Source organism: Gouania willdenowi, chromosome 12 (assembly GCF_900634775.1).
Source record: "Gouania willdenowi chromosome 12, fGouWil2.1, whole genome shotgun sequence".
NCBI lineage: Eukaryota > Metazoa > Chordata > Actinopteri > Blenniiformes > Gobiesocidae > Gouania > Gouania willdenowi.
Window position 1 is genome coordinate 5,124,470 of NC_041055.1, and position 13,308 is coordinate 5,137,777.

The 13,308-nt window shown below is 35.1% G+C and overlaps 1 protein-coding gene across 1 annotated transcript in view; it reads right to left on the bottom strand.

Moving 5' to 3' along the window:
* The window catches only part of tjp2a (tight junction protein 2a (zona occludens 2)), a 67,647-nt gene extending 57,061 nt beyond the window's left edge, over window positions 1-10,586 (bottom strand). Inside the window, exon 1 of the mRNA XM_028462155.1 lies at window positions 10,378-10,586. The gene's annotated coding sequence lies outside the window, so the exon portion shown is untranslated. The remainder of the gene's footprint in view (window positions 1-10,377) is intronic.
* Window positions 10,587-13,308: the final 2,722 nt, after the last annotated feature.

A 13,308-nucleotide genomic window follows, 5' to 3' on the forward strand; every position in this document is an offset into this window, starting at 1 on the left:
CAGTATTATTAGTTTTAAATTAAATTAAACCTACCTAAAAATAGTTAAAATGTGCATTTGTAACACAATTTATGAAGGTTTTAAGAGTAATAGCACATGTTTTCTGTTTTAATGTATTGTCAGCGTATATTACTTTATTAAGGTTAAATGGACTTGTATTTTCTTAAAAAACTATAGAAATGATTCTGTTCAGGAGGCACTGAATACGTGTTATTCATTCATTGCTAATTTTTGCCCATTAAATGTTTGGTTTTTCATCACAACTATATTATGTGATAAGTAATATAAGATGACTTATTGTTGTATTTGGCACTAGATAAATAAAGTTGAAATGAATTGCATCATTATGCTAGTAGTTTTATTTTTTTTCCATAATAATCTAAGCAAAAAGTTACAGTCAGATACTTGGATTGAGAAATAAGAGAAAGGGGGTATTTGACCCAAAAAAGTTTGAGAATCACTGTTTCACACCAAATAACATAACAACACAACACAAGACAACAGCTTGGCTTAATTATAAACTTTTGCATGTTTATTTTTTTTAATAAAAACTTGCTCACTTTACCCATTGCTCTTTATTTTGCCTTTTCTCTTTACTGTAATTTCATATAAATAAAAAAAGACATTACTATTTTTAAAAAGCATACATTATATCAATTATTGTTTTTATCTATCTGTTTTATTGGTATATTTTAATATAAGTATAACTTTATAGAAGTATAATTCATTTATTTAAGTAGATCATAATCATGCACTTTGTGACCAAAATTTTCTTTCACTCATTTCCCTCACCTTTCCACAGTGTTTTTTGTGTCTGAACATGTGGAGTCTCTAACGCTCTCGTATGTCTCTCCCTTTTGATTGTGCGCAGTGCACTGTGAGGCGTGTAGAGCCCCACCCCTGCTCTCTCCCCATTGGAGATACACAGACCAATCATAGTCAATGTGTTTAAAAATACAGGGAAAACAAATCTGCTCCCAATCAGGAGCCAGATTCTGTCATTAGGTTTGTAAAAAATCAGCAAATCCTCAGAATTTCTCTTTTGGAATTATTAAGGTATCTTATCAAGACATAATTTGGTAAGCAATTGAACAAATGTAAAGACAAATTCAACCATATCAAAGCATTTGTTTAAGATTGTGTGTTGTGTTTTAATTTTGAAAAGAGAAAAAAATAATAATTTGTAGTAAAAAAAAATATTGTCAGTTACTAGACTTTTCAGGTGACCCCATTTAAATTCCAGGCGACCCCACATGTGTTCACAACCCCAAGGTTGAAAAAAACTGCCTTTACCCCTTATCTGATGTCAGCATTTCAAAAGAATAGGAAACAGCCTCTGCACATATTAAGAATTAAACCTGTCCGCTGACACCACATTTTTTAAAAAGATTTACACTTTTTTTGGCCCAAAAATGGTGCTTTTTGGATCTAGCAGGCGCAATTCGGACTCTACCCAAAAACCAAGCACCTATTCGGACTCGGGGGGACCAGACCTTTCTGTTGATACCATGGTTGGCCTGATCCGAGCACTTTCAAAATCATATTTCACATATAAATATTGCATTTATCCATGGTTGAATCATCACACATATCTATCGCGCGATTATACGTGAATTAGCAGGATCTCCTGTGTCTTTGCTGCAACAGCTAAACCGGAGGCGGCGGGAATTGCTGGAGTGCAGATTGTGCTGAATTTACACAGCGGAGCAGTTTCAGTGCAGATACGTATCCAGTAAAAATCCAGGGTGAGGGTCGCAGACACCAACAGACTCTTCCATAAGACCAGTGACGTTGTGGGGATTAAACTGGACTCTCTGTCAGTGGTGACAGAAAGGAGGAACCTGTCCAAGGTGAAGGCCATTTTGGTCAATGAGTCCCACCCACTCCATGATGATCACCTTCAGCACCAGGCTAATCCCACCATGGTGCTCCACAGAGCGCCACAGGAAATCATTCCTGCCTGTGGCGATCAAACAGTACAATTCATTTCTGTAACCTCACAGCTTTGATTGTTGTAAATATCTGCATTGTATTTCTTATTTATCTTACTCTATTATATTTTATTTTTTGCTACTGTAATGTGTTCACTTGTATTTAATCCTTATTTAATTAACAGTCTTACTTAATTATCTACGTTTTTCTTTCTTTCCTTGTTTAGTGTTTATCATTGTTATTTGTAATATTTTTCTGAGTGGCTGTAACACAAGTAATTTCCCCCTGGGATAAACAAAGTACTTCTGATTCTGATTAAGCTTTTGTTCATCAAAGACAAATATCTAAAAAAAAAACACTAGGGTACTTGGGATTTTAAGCCGACCACACTAATCACTCCTCTTCTACTGCACATGGCTTTGTCTCCACTTTGCAGCACTTTAAAATCTGAAGCTTTCTCTCAATCCAAACTGATTCTAATGCAGCGTTTCCCTCTCAGATTAAATGTCTGCATCACTTTACAGAACCACCAGATGACTGCGGGCGGCCTCGTTCGAGGAGGTTTGAAATAAATAAAATAATCTTTTGCCGTCTCTTGATGAGTTGCCAGCCAAAGTGAACCCTGGGCAGGATTTGTGTTTCAGCAGCAGCAGCAGCAGCAGCAGCTCTTCTGGATTACGGCTCAGGATGAGAGCTGTTGAAAGAGAAATTCCTCGGTGCTTCCACAGAGGTGAGCCAAATAAAAGTCAACTAAATAATACTAATCCTCAATTTCATTTATAAGCATTCCAGCAGCAAAAACAACAACAGTGATAAGATACGTATAAAGCAGAAAGGGAGGTTTGTTCGCAACCAAAGCACTTTGAGAAACTAAGCTGGTGGAAATACACAACGTAAGCAGTGTTATCGTAATCCTCCACCTTTACAATAATCTCATCCAGAGAGTAATCATCCCACCTAGACTGGTTCCAAATATGTGTGCGAGTTTTTTTTTTAACACAAAAACACAATCAAAGCTGGTGAAAGTCACAATTTTTGACAAAACCCCTTTGGTTTAATGGTGATTTTTAAAGAACTTCAGTGGTTTCTTAGTTTCAATCTTCTGTTGAAGATGTAAAGTGATTTTGTAATGACGTGATCCAACACTCAGATATCAAAATGCATGAAATAGATAAAATGTGTTGCTTTGTCTTTATATTTCATATCTTGAAGCAGGGGGAAAATTCTAAACATTCACGTTAAGTGGTCGCGTCGCACCAGTGACTGTGATGGATATTTGATATTCTTGTACGTGATACAGAATAATAGTAAATTATTTATATCCAGACCATAGCTTTAATTCAATACTTGGAACTCCAGAATTGTTTTTCTGGCAAACTTTGAGAAAACATTCTGTACAGCCTTAAATTGTTACTGAACAAGAAGTTTAAATGGATGTAAACATAGTGTGACAGTATTATAGCCTCACTACAGACAACAAAAACAGAAGTCACTCACAAGCTGCATTTCCATTATTGTAGGAAATGTGAAAAATGTATATAGTGCAATAAAAACTGGTGATGGAAACACCTGAAATTTGGAAAAAAAAACACTCAAATAACGCTTAATTTTTTTTTTCACATTCATGATAAGGAATTTTCAACTTTTCAATAATGAAATGTGTTGTAAAAGTGCAGTGGAAACACATTTTCCACAATTACACATCACTTGACTGACGTACCTGATCACGTGACCACTGGACAGAAGAGGAAACCGAGACATTTCTTAGCAGTAGACTTTAAAATTATTACTGTCACATTAGACATGAAACAACAAATAAATATACGTTCATGTTTTGCGAGAATACCATGCACTTACATGCAATTTTTCCACAGTAAATGGATGAACAATGAATGTAAAATATGACATTAAATGACAGAGTTCACCTCCAGAAATAGAAATAGCAGTATGACACGGACTAAACCCTTCATCAAATCTCGTCCAAAATCTTGCGTGATCTCAGTGTCTGCATTCAGCACAAATACACTAGAAAAAGGTAAGGGTTCTATTCATCACAGCCACTAACATTAAACAATATATTTATAGAGGTTTCATATGATGAGATTTACATAGTCGGAATGGTTTTAGGTAGTTTTGGGAAGGAATGTCCCGATACCAATCCTGATCCGATATGATATCAGCATGAATCATACATACTTTTATGACTTATTTTGTAGTGTGGAATGTTAGAAAAGTCTTGATCAAGTGATGTTACTCAAACAGAGAACAATAGTCGGTAACATTAGGTTACTTTGTTGGAGTGTGAACCACAGTCACCTATGGATAGAAGTGCTGGAGCGGAAAATTTTATCGGAGAGCTTATATCAGTGATTTTAGATGCAGTCCGATAAAATCCGATATTCATTTTCTATCGGACTGGGACACCCCTAGTTTTTAGATGAGAACAATTCTTTATTATTGTGATATTAAGTGTATATTACAGCTACAGTATGAAATGGTTGGGAATGAGCCTATTTTGGAGTGATTTTAGTGACTGTAAAAAATATTCAAAACTATAGTTATCTTAATTAGCAGTGTTAAGTATGTTTGGGATGATTTTAGGGAAACTGATTAGGGAAAGCTGATGAAACGCAAACAAAACACAAAAGGCTAAAGTGACACAGAAACTAGTAAATACTTAAACGTAATTCTGGAAATTTTGAAACGTAAAATTGGAGCTCTATACCGTTACAATGATCATATATAACATACTGATACACCCTCCTTCTGAACATGTAATAATAATGCTGTGAGATGTTAGTCAGGTATGAACCCAGCAGGTCTCTCAGATCCATGGACACAGGTCAAATAGTGGAGCCCAGAGCTCACAGTAAACATGGTGATGCTGCTTTTAGTTGTTACGCTGCAAAGAAGTGGAACAAACTGCAGCAGAGCTGAAGTCAGCATCACATGTGAACATTTTTAAATCAAAGTTAAAAGCACTCTTTTTCTCTGCTGCGTATGACAGAGGAAGATTTTTAATTATGTCATTGTTGATTTAATGTTTTTACGGTTGATTTTAAATGTTTTTCACTGCTGATTTTAATGTTCTTATTGACTTTTAAACTTAAATGTTTTCTGTTGCACTTTTTAATCATGTCAAGCACTTTGAATTGCCTTATGTATGGAATGCAGCATACAAATAAATTAGCCTATTAGTTTACAATCTATGCACAGAGGATTTGAGCAGATTACAGAATGGATTTATATATTTAATATATATTCTTAAATGAGATGAAAGTCATGTCTTCAGCTAAAGCTTTCATGTCAGAACAGAATCATCAGCTCTTTCCTGATCCTTTCACTAGCGGTGGAGGTCATACAGAGTGGAGGAACTAAAAGACGCTGCCGTGCTTGTCTGGGCCTGCAAATGTCGTTAGTGGAAGAATACAATGTGGCAACCTGCAGAGTATTTACACTGCATGAGCGTTTCAAAGAGAAATGACTGGTAACGCTAAAGTGCAACAGAGAAGAAGACGCTTTTTAAATAATGAATGGTGATTTACTCTCTGCTGCCACTGCACGTCTTCACTTTTTAATGATCTTTGAGGATCTTTGTGTTTGTTAGTGGAGCGGCGCTCGTCTTAATGCCTTTACGTAAGCACTTTGGAGAGTGTCGGCCCCTCGCAAGTTCCCCACGTGTTGGGAACGCGCCGGCGCTCAGGCCCCAGGCCATTACGCAACGTCCATATGCAATGCATGTGCGAGGCAGATGGAACGACACATGCCACTCACAAATCTGTGATTGGGGGGGGGGGGGAGATCTATATAAACATGCCCTGTGCACATCTAATCTGGATCAGGGTGACCCAACGAGGCTAACTACACAATCCGGATCAAATAAAAGCATCCCTGTGGAAGCCTTGGAGTTGCGTTATTAATTAATAGGACTTGGTTATAAGATAAATATGCACTGAACAGTGTTTAGGGTTGATAAATGGAAGCTTGGAATATTTGGGAATTATAAAAAATCTAAACTTTTCATGGGAATTATTTATTGGAATTGGTAGTTGTTTTTAATAGATGAGGCTGATATTTTAGATCAGCGATTCTCAAATGGGGGTATGTGTACCCCAAGGGGTATGCAACGGCACTACAGCGGATATTGAAAGAGAGAGAAAGTGGAAAATTAACAAACAAAAGCATTCAAATATGGGGTTTTACAATGTGTATTATTAAGTAGAAATGATAATCCTAATAATGGCATTGATTAGAACAGGCTCAGTCTTGTTCCCACACCAGGTGGGAGATGACAGGAAATTATAAAAACTATAGAAATAAATCTATTTAGGAGGCACTAAATACTGTTTCATTCCACTTACTTACAAAATAGGATTCTTTAAAATGTGTAACAACGGTTAATCATTCCTCTATTATGCTCTATAGTTGTTTTTCATAGCATTCTGAGTGAAATGTTGTAGTCAGACAAAGGGGGGACTTGGTAAGGCTGAGCGATTTATTGTTTTCTGATCAAAATTTCAGACAACGCGATCATGTGATCCCCAAAGCTGCAGTTTTTATAGCACTCCTGACTGACAGGATCTGTTAACTATTTTACACATACATGCCGTCTCCCTCCCCCCTCCGCTAAGCTCACAAATCAGAAGCGGCCTACTGCTTGTGGACAGGTTACACTAACCAATATGTAGGGCACTATAAAATCTGTTTAATTTTTTTCCAAATTTAATTTAATTTTTTCTCAAATTCTGTGTTTTCCACTTTAATGTTTTAAATTCTGTTTTGTTTTGTTTTTAGAAATATTGATCATGTTTTAAAGAAAATATTAGTTTTTAACTCCTATGAGGAAACAAAATAAATAATTTGTGGGCGACCTTGGCTCAGGTGGTAGAGGGTCGTCTTCTGATCGAGGTTGGAGGTTCGATCCCAGTACCAGACTATGTGTCGAAGTGTCCTTGGGCAAGACACTGAACCCTAAGTTTCTCCCAGTGGTCGACTAGCGCCTTGCATGGCAGTCCTGTCCCACTGGTGTGTGAATGTGAGAGTGATTGGGTGAATGAGCTGATATGTAAAGCGCTTTGAGACTACTTCAGTGTGGTGATAAAGCGCTATATAAATCAAGTCCAAGTCCATAATACTAAATTTTAAAAAAAACCTCCTAATTAAACAAAAATGTATGTCAAAAATAAAGTAAGATAGAATTAAAGAGTAGATATAAGTTGTAGTGACATGGATTATTCTGACTGCTCCTTTTTAACTATTTATGTCATATAAAGATGCATGAGAACTGCATTAATGTCACTCAATTTCCTCTCAGGGATCAATAATTTACTGAATCTGATTAAGTTTTGATCAACTTAGTTTTAATTAACCTCATTTAAATTGTTGTTCGAATGTAACATTTTAATAACATTGCTCCAACGGACTTTTATTTTGTAAACCAGAAGTTCCCACTGAAACAGTCGTACTTAAGGTAGCTTGCTGACTGTGAATGTGTACCTAGGCACGAACAAAAGGCTGGAATAAAAAGAACTAAAAAACAAAACGGACTGAGTTATTCTTAGTTAGCCAGACATAACAGTTCAAACACTGAGCAGGGGAAAATGATTAAAGCCGATCACGTTTTCACGGTGCACCACTGCGCTACACGAAAAACAGGCAGAGCTTTATAGACACAGCAAAGTTCGATGGGCACTGGAGGCTCTGTATTTAGGAGTCAGTGATGATTTGCGTTGTTTTTAGACTGTGTTTGTGGTGATTTAGGCTGAGTTTAATGCAACCAGGACAGGAGGAGGGAGGAGGGCGATGCTACTAATAAGCGGTCCCCGGAACATTTCCCCATAAAAAAAACTTTCCTTGCCCCACGGTGATGGCGTTTCATGCCTATTCTGTTTATTTCCGCGTTTAACCGTTTTCATTGGTCGATTCTGTGATTCCGTCAACGCGGATTTTATAGGGACCTAAATTTACACATTAACAGAATGTGGATGAAATGCCGTCATCGTGAAGCAAAGGACGTTTGTTAAGGGGAAATATTTCTGGCGACCGGAATGAGCAGGAACGTTGAAAATTCCAGGAATTTAGCAGCCCTAGTTAAAATATTACGTATTTTTTATTATTGTTTTTAATGGATACCAATGATTATATTTGGATATAATACAGTTATTTAAAATTACTACAATTTTCCAATTAATTCAAATAAATAATTCCCATGAAAAGTTTAGATTTTTGAACATTTCCAAAGTTCCTGAGCTTAAGTTTCCGTGGGAATTAACGAGAAAAATTCCACCCCTTTACAACTTTAACAGTGTTATGTACAAATTCTAGAAATAAGGCAATGATACTTTGCTATTGTACAGTAGGATCAGTAAAGAAATCAACATAATGACAATCAAATGGCAACATCGGGTTTTGGGTTATCCCACTAGCTGCACTGTCAGCTACATAATTCACCAGGAAATTTCCACCTCTGACCACTTTATTTCAAAAAGTCAGTTTTTTTTTTTTTTTTAAACAAATGTTATATCATGAATATTTAGAGTTGGAGAAGAAAAAATGTGCCACAGTTGGCATTGCAGGATAAAATAATAATAATTAAAAAAAATAAACTTAAATAAATAAACCTTACGACTGACACAATAAACTCTATACATCTCAATTTAGGGGTACAGAAGATGGTATGGGAATAAAAGTAGTGCATGTCCCAGGTCATCAAACAAAGGAATGCATTGCACACCCCCATTGATCACAAATGGACAACAATACATCTATTGTTTTGACCACCTTATGTATGTCACTGAAGGTCAGACATGAAGAAAAGGAATGCATTTCAGTGGACGATCACATCACAAACTGCACAACTTTGAACAAATAAGTCTTTATCAAAATAAAATTAGGACCTATAGTGTAGATTAATACAGAATTCCTTTGTCCGAGTCAGAAATTGGTCATCAGATAAATTGGACACCAGTAAACACACAACACCAGGAAAAAACCTCTCCTGGTGGGCGGATTAAACACAAATGTGGCGTAACTTTTGAGCTATATTTCAACTTTACAGTGATGCTGTGTATAATACATAGCATGACAGATATTGGCAAGTGGTGGCCCAGGGACCACATGTGGCCCTTGGTCTATTTTTGTGCGGCCCCCAAAACAAACACTCAAAATAACTCACAAAAGACAAAAAATGAGAACAAAAATGCACAAATGACAGAAAATACCCACAAAATAGCTGTTTAAAAGATATTCCCCATAAAAAATACAACAAAATGCACAAAATGACAGAAAAACTTACAAAATAACTCCAAACAAACAAAACTACTCGGTATACTCGCAAAAAACACAACAATACACAAAATGAATCCCAAATCATGCAAAATGACATCAAAAATACACAAAATGACAACAGAAATGCACAAAGAAGAAAAAAAAAACATGCAAAACAGCTAAAAGTATACCCCACAATAAATTACAACAAAATGCACAAAAGATAGAAAAAATTACTTAAAGGTAAAAAAAAAAAACAAACACAAAAAAAAACCCTGCACGAAAAAACAATACACAAAATGAATCCCAAAATATGTTAAATGACATCAAAAAAACACAAAAACAACAAAAGCAGATAAAATTAAAACAAAATTAAACACGACGACTCCAGACACACTAAAAGACAATCAAGTGAAATGAATAGAAATTACACACACACACACAAATAAATAACGATATGCATAAAATGACAGAAAACTATACAAAGTAATTCCTGACAAACAGAACGAAATTAAAAATACACAAAATGACTCCAAATAAATAAAAACAAAATAACAGAAAAAATATATACAAAATTTGTCCAAACTTACAAAACAACAAATACACAAAATATCTAAAAATAAAATAAAAAATAATACATTGAATACAGTCAGACTCAAAAATACACAAAACCCATGGTTCTCTCCTCTATTAATGTTCTGGTTGGTAACGTATTGTAATCTGTGGCCCTCCGATTTTTAATCATTTTTGTGGCCCTAGCTGTAATAAAAGTTGCACATGTCTGCTGTATAATAATAATAATAATAATGATAATAATAATAATAAGTAAACCTATCTTCTTTGTGTGGTGTTGTTTGGTTGTTGGCAATAATACCATTATTCTTTGTAAAACATTAGGTTGGCGAAAAAAAACAAAAAAACACGACGGATCGACGCATTCCTGTCTTCATGTCCGAACAAAGCGTGAATTTACGTTCACGTATCACTTAAAAGTGTACATTAAATTCACAAATAAGGTCTTACGACACAATTAAGCTGTAAATAGCACACATGTGCCTTTTTTTGTCAAGAATTAGGTCCTTTTTTAAGGCTAAGCGTCGCAGCTCTGACATGTCCGTGAACGCAACACAACCGTTAAAAAAACAGGTCGAGCTTCAAGGCGAAACTAGTCCGACTTACCAGGTGAAACTTGGTCCTTGTCCTCTTTAAACCGCACCACAGTCCACTTAAAGTCAACAGAATCAACCCAGAAATGAGAAATATCGAGAAAACAGACTTCCAGTGATGAGGTAAACAGGTGTGTGAGCAAAAAAAAAATCCAGATATTGAAACTTCCGGGTTTCTGCAGGTATGTGGGCGTGGCCTCCAGGCTCCAGGTGAGGAACAGTTTCACCCTAAACCTACCAGTGCGTTACTGGGAGAGAAATGTCACTTTTGGACCAAGAGTGTATTTTGTGCTAAAGAGGTTTAGGATTCTGATCTTGTGGAGTATATTAGATTTTTAGTAAAAAAAAAAAACAAATACATTAAATAGATTTAATGTAGATTTTAATATTTATTATTATTTTTTTTTAAATCTTACTTTATTTATTTTCTGGATAAAACACGTAAGACCTTTATGTCATTTGTGAAATTGGGTTATGAACAACAAAGTCCTTTTTAAAATAATAATTAAGCAATATAATTGTATTTAAAATGCCACTGTATTGCACCGTTGCACTGTATATCATTCTGGAAAAAAAAAAAAAAAAAAAAAAATATATATATATATATATATGTTTTGATAAGTTTGAATATATATAAGAAAAGTTTGATGTATCTGGAAATTTGAATATATTGTATATTTAAACTTCCATATTCAAATAGAATTCAATATATATTATATGTATAAGAAAAGTCTGAATGTGAACATAATATGTGTTATTTATTTGCCTATAAAAGGGTCTTTTAGTTTACAAAGACACACCTATAGTGTATGTAAGAATATGTTCTACTGCTTTAAATCAAAATGTAATTAAGACCGTTCATCTAGTCAGCTCTATGTATGTGACCCTGGAACATTCCAATATGTTATAATTGTTATATCTTTAAACCGCATGTTGTGATTTTATTATCTGAAATGTGTGTGTATTCAACATCAGTCAACTTTAATTTTTGAAGCTGTAACGCCTGTGTCAAACTCATGGTCCGGGGGCCAAATCCGGCCCTTTGGAGACGCCAATGTGGCCCGCAGGAGAAAGCAAAAATGACAGAAAATGTGAATCATTGTGTGTAAATGACCAACTAATTCAGTTGTAGATATGTCAACACCAGTCTGTTTTATCTCAGGTTTAAACTGATTTATTTCCTGTAATCAAAGTGGGAATTTTAAAAATGTCTTTGGGTGCTGGTTTATTGCCTTACTTTGTGTTTGCCGATAAATTACGTATTACTTCAGTATGTTTCTCTCTCATTTTCTTTGTTTTTGTTGTTTAGTGTGTTTTTGAAGTCATTTTGTTTATTTTTGTAGTCGTCTTTTGTGGTTTTGGTGTATTTTTGTCTGTTTATGTTGTCATTATGTGTATTTTAGTTGTCTTTTTGGGTATTTTTCTTCATTATAATTTGTTGTTTTGTTTGTTTGCTCTCAGTAATTTTGTTCGGCCTTCAGAACGAACACACAAATTGCTCAAAAATCACACTTACTGTAAATTCAGTTAGTTTTAATGTTCTTAAACCCAACAAATGTACAGTAAAGAGGGAATGTATTTCCCCTCAGTGTGTGTGTGTGTGTGTGTGAAAAGAAACGGGTGTAACTGGTTAATCCGGTTTAAATGACGACCCTTTTGCGTATTGTAAGTAAACATCTCACAGAAAACCATTAGCACTAACTGTGCTAATGCTAAAGCTAACCACTGTAATGAGCATGAAATTCAATCCTGTGCACAGGTGAACAAACACCATGGTTTTCTGCTTGTAATCCCTTCTACATTGTATTGATTCTTAAAGGTAGCAGGTTATTTGATAACCCAGGTTGGTGTTTCCTATAAAAAATAAAGAAATAAGGAGAAAATCTTACCTAACCCACTGAAAATAGGTGTGCGACCCAATTTTTGGTCCCGACCCACATGTTGAGAGCTTCTGTTGTAATATAAATTTACAACAGCCCCATTAGCTCCTGACTTATTGCAGGATCTATTCTGCCTTTTTAAAATGTGGCGGCAAAACATTGGGTGGGAAACACAAACATCTGTATAAATGTATACAAACTATTTTATAATCCCACTGATTGAACTGTTTATTTTGATTTTCAGGGAAGTACGGGACAAAGTGCGTTCCTTAGTTTTGTGTTTGGGAACCTGACAGAAACTACTATTACACACACATTTTCAATTGACAGAAGCAAATTTAAAGCCAAGAATTAGGAAATTCTTTCTTTAATGTCATTTTTTAAACACATTTCATACATTTACAAAGCCAGCGATAAGAGCTTTCACTTTTTCTTCAAGAAACATGTGCGTTTTCTAACAATATTATTCACAAATTCATAATTTATTCATATACAGTATATCTGTTTGACCTGATAGTCAAAGTTTTTCCTGTGATTTTTACTCACAATCATTCACATAATTGATGCCATGGGTCAGACTGGATGTAATGATTTGACGCATGTTGCCATAATAAACCTGGCTTTATTTTGGACTGGTTTTATTGCTTCTGGTTGAAGGAAATGCATATTTTCATCAGCACTAATCCAAAAGTTGTTGCATTTGTATTTATATTGCAGTAGCTACATTTGGAATACAAGTTGACAACCTTTCATTTTTAATTATTCTGGCCTCAAAAACACAAGCCACAGCTTTTTATAGCATATTATAGTATTATTTTATCCTACATATAATTTTTAAGCATAATAGGATAAAGACAGATGCTGAAGCCTCAGTTTAGGGGCCCCTAGTGGCTCATTGGGCCCTAATCAATGGCAAAGTCTGCCTATAGCTAGAAACGGCTTAGAAACCGAATGTTATGATAGTGAATATATTCTATATGTTATATATACAATACATATTACATGTTTTAGTCAATGCACGAAAACTTGTCATAGAAGATAGTGTAGAAATTAATCTTTAAAAT